Raw genomic sequence first — 8,006 nt, forward strand, 5'->3', positions numbered from 1 at the left:
TCTCTCTCTCTGCCCAAGTCTGGGACTAAAGATAAGACATGGAATCTTTACGTATTGCGATTTTGTCGACTTGCGATTTCTGGAGGTGAAGCATTTAGATGGGCCACGCTACGGCTATGAAATGAACGAAAGCGAGCTAGTCGATAAGAGTGCGCATCTCAGCGTTTGCACTTGACAAAGGAAACAGCAAGAAATAGAGAAGTCGAGATTAGTGGATGCGTTCCTTTCTTAAGTAAGCGAACTCCATCCGAAACTTCATCTCGTAAAGTGATGCTGGACATACACATTTCCCACAGTAGCAAATCACGATCTTCCATATACATTTTAAAGGCATTTCCTCCGAAAACTGGTAAGTCCGAAACCAATATGAAAGTTCGTATACCAGCTACAACCGGACCAGCGATCACCCCTTAGTTTTTGCCTACTGGTGATTGATACACAACTTCTATGTACCTTTCTAAAACGCACTTCTGATCGATATGCCTCTTGCTGCTAGGCTGTTGTAACGCTTTGGTTGAAGAACTCAACGAATACGTTAACGAATTGTAAATAACAATCAAATGTTTATCTTACTATTTTGTTGTTTATGTTTTTCGGTACAGAGCCAGGACTATGAATTTCATAAATACGATACCTTCCCGATCTGAATTATGGGAAATGAGAAGTGTTGTATGCAAAGACCGAGGGGAAAAAATGGCAAGTTGTTGCCTGTGAGAACGGAAACCAACGTGGCGTAGCTTAAAAAAATTTATAGACTACAATTAGGGATCACTGTTGCAGATCTACATTACTACACAGTTAAAGGATTATATTTTCAAATACCCCACTTCCCCCTAACCCAGCGGTTCGCACACCCGATGTGAAAGGCCTCCCATTCGATATCCCTTAGATTTCGCATGTGGCCAGCAGACGCTAGTTTAGTGGTATAGCGCCACTCAACTCAGAGGTGTCGGAAAGATTGTCTGTCACACCGGTGTTAAGGTATCAGTGCATGACTGTATCTGTATAATGCCCTACAAATGTGCGTGGGTGGCACAGAGGGTGCTCTCGAATTCGGGATCACAGAGGAAATCTTTGCACTTTTATTCACTCATCTACGCATCTGTCAATGTCGCAGTGTACACTTCGTCAAATTTCCGGTCGATCTCGAATGACTATCACAAGAGAGGGAATACCGTATTTTGTACAAAGTACATCGTAACCCGTTCGTATCTGTGCTGGCCATCCGAGAACGAGTAATGGACCTCCTGCAACAATCCGTGTCCTCGTCCACCATTGGTCGGAGCCTAGCAGCAGCCGAACTGTGGAGTTGGGGTGGTGCGTTTGGGGAGGTGTCGTAACTGAGAAGCTTGGGTTGCCGATGAATGACTTCGCATTATATTCAGTGATGACTCCGGGTTGTGCACTACCCCAGCTGACCATCGCTGGCGAAAGTGGCGCCGACGTGGGGAGATGTCCAGTTATCTCAATTTTTTGGACAGTAACAGTAATCACAGCAGTGTTTCTTCTGGCTTCATGGTTTGTGGAGCCATTGGGTATGACTTGAGGTCCCGACTGGTAGTGATCAATGGTACTCGGATAGCACAACGCTACGTGAAGGACGTCCTGCGTCCTCATGCGTTATTCTTCATGCACCAGTATCGTGATATCATTTTTCAACAGAGTACTGCTGCTTCACACATTAAGCATGTCTCTAAGAATTGTGTGCATGATTTTGAGATACTCCTATAGCCACCAAGATCCCCAGACCAGTTCCCGATAGAACATGTCTCAGAACAGCTGAGACATCAACTCTGCCGTAGTGCCAGTATGCTCGATATCACGGACCTGTTCTAACAATGTAGGCCAGGGGTTCCCAACAAAATTTTCTCGGGGACCCCTCATCGAGCACGATTGGTACCTTGTCATATCACAGTATCAAATACCTAAAAAAGGCAAATTAAGAGTCTTTTTTTCGTTTTCAATTTTTGGTACTTACGAAAAACATTGACATATTCATTATTGAAAAAATATTGAGCTTACAACTTTTTCAATTTAGCCATCATTGTTATTGTTAAATTTTTGATTATTGCTCAAAATCTTTGTCTTCAGATCTAGACGTTTAGTATAACATACTCCTTAAAAAAAATAAAAATTGGGTATGAACTGAAAATGACAGGAAAAATTAAAGCTGAGTGTATTGGTCTTTCAAGTGTACTACACTTGAGATTGCATTGAGCAGACATGTATTAAAAATAAGAAAATACTGATTTCATACAATGTATTATTTATTTGAAAAAATACAGTTACAACAGAGTACTCCATCAGTATTCAGTTAGTTTTAATTTTCAGTTCTTAATGAGATGAGTTCAGTCTGACCTTTGAGTCTATTATTTATGAAATATTAGGTTCCAAACTTGAAACTTTCACTCTGAAATTCGATCACATGTCGAGCCGTTTCCCACATTCGTTTTTCATGAAACACATGGAAGAAAATGCTTGTTCACACCGGATCTGGTTGCAAATGGAAGGATCTTTTTCATTGCCTTACCTCCAAGTTTCTTCTAGTCGTTGCGTGCTGGTGCCCAAATGTCTGTAATTTTATCACCGATGTGTAAAGTGATTGTCAGATGTCAGCTACAAAGAGGCAGAGCGTGCAGTCTAACGGCATGCAGCAGAACTATTTGCCTCTATGTAATTTTAGTTTTGCGCTGGATTGTGCTAGTGTCAGTTGGCTCTAGGAAGACGCTAGACGCAGAAGTTAGCGTTCGCTAAACCTCTGCTCATGCAGGAAACGGCCAAAATAAAAATCTGTTATCACACGAAATATATTTTTTATTCTAATAACATCTTGTGGACCCCTCTCGCATAGCTCGCGGACCCCTGGGGGTCCGCGGACCACCTATTGGGAACCACTGATGTAAGCTAACTTGCCTCGGGATACAACGAATTTCTGACAAACGTCGCAAGCAGTCCAAAGAGGTTGCAATGTCATACTGATTAGGGGTCTCATATTGCCAAGTTATTTCTAAATTTAACTCGATTTTGTAATAACTAAGATGACATTAGGTATCTCTCAATCTGAGAAGTTTCATTTCGTTCCTCCTCCCATTCTGGGCGTCTTCATAGTTCTTGTCATAAAGTGTATGTGTGTTTGTTTATTTCTTATCGTTTAGGTTTGATTGCTTCATAAGAGCATCAAACTCTTCCAGTTCTTGTTAGATATCTCATGTAAGACTTCGGAACCTGAAATATTTCTCTGTGCTGGAACTAGCAGTAAATGGGAAATACATTTTTCTGTTTCAGGTACGTATGTTTCGGAGTTTTCTTCTAGTGCCGTACACAAGGCGTCGATCAGGTAAGAAATAACTTTGGAATGTGTTATAGGGTGAAAATAATTATCGGTATTTTAAACATACAGTTATTTATGGACTCTGCTGCTGAAATAAATAAATGTTGAGTAGATTCCAGCCCACGCAATCAGTCCCTTCTGGATATTCCTATGAAATAGTACTTTGTGTGTGTGTGTGTGTGTGTGTGTGTGTGTGTGTGTGTGTGAGACGACCACCAGTGATCCTGACTTTCAGTGCAGATCGAATGCACACCATGCGAGATCTCGTACAGGAATCAGGGCCTGAGAGTGAGGGGTTCATGGGTAGGTGTCACTTGGCTGGGAATGTGGGTTGGAAGGGAAGCGTGCTCGGATGGCCGAGGTGGTTAAGACTACCGCTCGCGTAAAGCGGGAAATCTGGATTGGAAGCCCGCTCTGACACAAAGGTTCACATGTTACCATCGATACATTTCAAAGCCCAACTGGGGATGAGGTCATTTAGATCTTTGAACGAATAGTACTTTCGTTGCGTTTGTCAGATTTTTTTCTTTGAAGTAGGTAGATATTGGAGCAACGTTTTTTATAGTATAAAGTTTGGTGTTAAGGTTTGTATTATATTATGGTATGCATCTGGCTTTATTGAATCAACTGTATTACATAAAAGAGTAACGAGTGCACTTTGCAAACCCTTTTGTAAGCTCTGAATAGTTCCGCGGAACTCATCTGCCTTCACATGATAGAATTTGCCTATTTTAGACATGTTTAAGCCTTAGGAAACACACGGTTATGCTGTAGGTAACTTTTTAACGTAAAGTCCGCAATAATAGCGAAAAACAGAATGTGAAACACTTCGAGGTTTCCGTATCCATAAAAAAAATGAAGAGTATAGTAACGTTATTATCAATGAGCTACGGAATTGTTAGAAACATTACACGAGAAGACGATAGTGAATGGGACGTACCAATGCAAGCTTTGTGAAGAACTGTATTGGATGTCCTGATAAGAAAACCGTTCGTAGGCGCGAGCGCCGATCCCCTGCAAGATAGACTGCCATGCGCTACAAGTAGCCCTCTAATACGAAGGCTACGGTTTTTTCAAGGTCCGATCGGTCACGAAATTAAAACCACAGTTAAAATCCGGTGACGCTTTGTGCACATCTGTTTCGCAGTGTCTCTAGTATGTTCGCCAATAGTGTCTCCCGCCAAGTGTGAAGTGCGTGCTGTCATACGATTTGTTCTTGCTAAGGTGTTCCGCTTGATGTCATGCAGCCCACATAACGTAACTGTCATGCATTACTGCAAAGTGCAGCGATGGTACAAGAACTTCGAAGCAAGACGTGCAGGGTTCGGGATGCAGGCGGTTACGGAAGGAAGCGTATATCAGCAGATCATTTTGTTGAGCGAGTGGATCAGGAGATTCGAGAAAATCGTCTATTAAGGGCAATTCAGAGGAAGTGAAGAGGAATGCTGTCATCAGACACAGTCCTGCTCCGTGATAATGCGTGGATGCTCTTGCTGCGTTTTCTATTGGAAGTGTTTGATCTCATACCATACAGCCCGGACTTCGCTCCTTCTGATTTTGTTCTCTCTGACTGTGAGGACGGAGCAGCGTAGAGAATTGCGGAAAGCTTATGCATCTTGCTTCTATCACGAGTGTCTGGGAGGACGACGGTTCAATCCCGTCTCCGGCCATCCTGATTTAGGTTTTCCGTGATTTCCCTAAATCGTTTCAGGCAAATGCCGGGATGGTTCCTTTGAAAGGGCACGGCCGATTTCCTTCCCAATCCTTCCTGAACCCGAGCTTGCGCTCCGTCTCTAATGACCTCGTTGTCGACGGGACGTTAAACACTAACCACCACCACCACGAGTGTCTGGAAAAGTTGGTAGTCTGGTATTGTCCAAAGATCGCACTGCCATATCAAAGTCGGCAACGCGAATCGATATCACATACATTAGTGACGGCTCGCTGAAATCGGGAAGGCTTACGGCATGCGCTTCTGAAGACCACGTGTCCTCTCTAAGGATAGCAACGGCCTCACGCTGAGGCTAAATATTGCTGATTACTCTGTATGCAAGATCTCTCCCATCTCGAGAGTCCAGCTTCAGCACTCAGCGTCACCATCTAGGGTCAGCGAGTTGTTAAAGTTTCAAATGAACGTGTACTGTTGTTAGCGTTGAACATTTTACTTCAAAAGAACAATATGTCAATCGGTGAATGAAGTTTGCTAGACCGTGACAGTTGCAAATTATCCAGAACTCCTGTGGCAAAGAGCTGTGGCAAAGATAAGCAGATCTTTTCATTCATTCACGTAAAAAAGTGAACAAATCTTTCATCTACTGCAGGTAACAATTTACCATCTCTCAGAGCACCTAGAGAACCTACAGTTGTGCAAGACCATTGTACTTTCGTCTGGTCGCAAAAGGTACAACGCTACGGCAACTGTCAGAATGGCGACTATGAAGAGAAGTAGCTGGAAAGTGTAGCTATTATTGAGAACAAAACATTTTTAATTTTCACTGTGGTTTCAATTTCGTGCTGATCGGAACTGGAAAAAGAAAAAGAATCCTTCTTGTTACATTAACTGGCTACCGCAATTGCTCGTATGGAATGACGCAATAGCTGGCGCGCATCTAGGAAAGATGGACTGGTGTAGGTTCTGACATGCATGTCCGACTTGGAAATACAGATCCCTTTGAGGTTGCGTTCATTCAAGCCCCTGGAACCCGTAAAAGGCGTGAACTGAATTGTAGGTACAGATATTATAACATACGTAAAATTCTTACCACTACGGCATAACTATGTGTAGGATCTTTATAGAGGAAAAAAATGTCACTGAAGAGCTACGCAGAGAAGCCAAACCAGTAAATTTTGGGCAACGGGGACTGATCGCTCTATGAACACATAGGATGCTGAAGCGTATTGTAAAGAGATGTAAAGGAAGCTCTCAACATGAGAGTGAATGGTGTTTATATTCCATAAACGGTCTTGCAAAACGGTACCGACTCAGAGATTTTTGTATACGGACGACAAATCAAGAACATAGGGACGTTATCATCACAATGAGCGACGTATATATGAGAAATGTTTCACAAAATGGGACTTACCAATGGAGACAATCTTAAAACGTGAATTAGATGTTCGATACCAGAACCATAAGCGGGTGCGAGCTCCATTCCCCTCGAAGGTAGGCCACCGTGTGTTGCAGGCAATGTGTCTGATATTATACTACTGGCCATTAAAATTGCTAAACCAAAAAGAAATGCCGATGATAAACGCGTATTCATTGGACAAATATATTATACTAGAACTGACATGAGATTACATTTTCACGCAATTTGGGTGCATAGATCCTGAGAAATCAGTACCCAGAACAACCACCACTGGCCGTAATAATGGCCATGATACGCCTGGGCATTGAGGCAAACAGAGCTTGGATGGCATGTACAGGTACAGCTGCCCATGCAGCTTCAACACGATACCACAGTTCATCAAGAGTAGTCGCTGGCGTATAGTGACGAGCCAGTTTCTCGGCCACCATTGACCAGACGTTTTCAATTGGTGAGAGATCTGGAGAATGTGCTTGCGAGGGCAGCAGTCGAACATTTTCTGTATCCAGAAAGGCCCGTACAGGACCTACAACATGCGGTCGTGCATTATCCTGCTGCAATGTAGGGTTTCGCAGGGATCGAATGAAGGGTAGAGCCACGGGTCGTAGCACCACTGAAATGAAACGTCCACTGTTAAAAGTGCCTTCAATGAGAACAAGAGGTGACCGAGACGTGCAACCAATGGCACTCCATACCATCACGCCAGGTGATACGCCAGTATGGCGAAGACGAATACACGCTTCTAATGTGTGTTCACCGCGATGTCGCCAAACACGGATGCGACCATCATGATGCTGTAAACAGAACCTGGATATATCCGAAAAAATGACGTTATGCCATTCGTGCACCCAGGTTCGCCGTTGAGTACACCATCGCAGGCGCTCCTGTCTGTGATGCAGCGTCAAGGGTAAGCGCACCGATGGTCTCGGAGCTGATAGTCCATGGTGCTGCAAACGTTGTCGAACTGTTCGTGCAAATGGTTGTTGTCTTGCAAACGTCCCCATCTGTTTACTCAGGGATCGAGACGTGGCTGGACGATCCGTTACAACCATGCGGATAAGATGCCTTTCATCTCGACTGCTAGTGATACGAGGCCGTTGGGATCCAGCAAGGCGTTCCGTATTACCCTCCTGAACCCACCGATTCCATATTCTGCTAACAGTCATTGGATCTCGGCCAATGCGAGCAGCAATGTCGCGATACGATAAACCGCAATCGCGATAGGCTACAATCCGACCTTTATCAAAGTCGAAAACGTGATGGTACGCATTTCTCCTCCTTACTCGAGGCATCACAAAAACGTTTCACCAGGCAACGCCGGTCAACTGCTGTTTGTGTATGAGAAATAGGTTGGAAACTTTCCTGATGTCAGCACGTTGTAGGTGTCGCCACCGGCGCCAACCTTGTGTGAATGCTCTGAAAAGCTAATCTTTTGCATATCATAGCATCTTCTTCCTGTCGGTTAAATTTCGCGTCTGTGGGTCGTCATCTTCGTGGTGTAGCAATTTTAATGGCCAGTAGTGTACTTCAGTTGGCTGCCCAGGACTGCTTGTACTGGACGACGCAATAGCTGGCGCATGATATTAATG

The sequence above is a fragment of the Schistocerca serialis genome, chromosome 2 (assembly GCF_023864345.2).
Source record: "Schistocerca serialis cubense isolate TAMUIC-IGC-003099 chromosome 2, iqSchSeri2.2, whole genome shotgun sequence".
In the NCBI taxonomy this organism is placed as follows: domain Eukaryota; kingdom Metazoa; phylum Arthropoda; class Insecta; order Orthoptera; family Acrididae; genus Schistocerca; species Schistocerca serialis.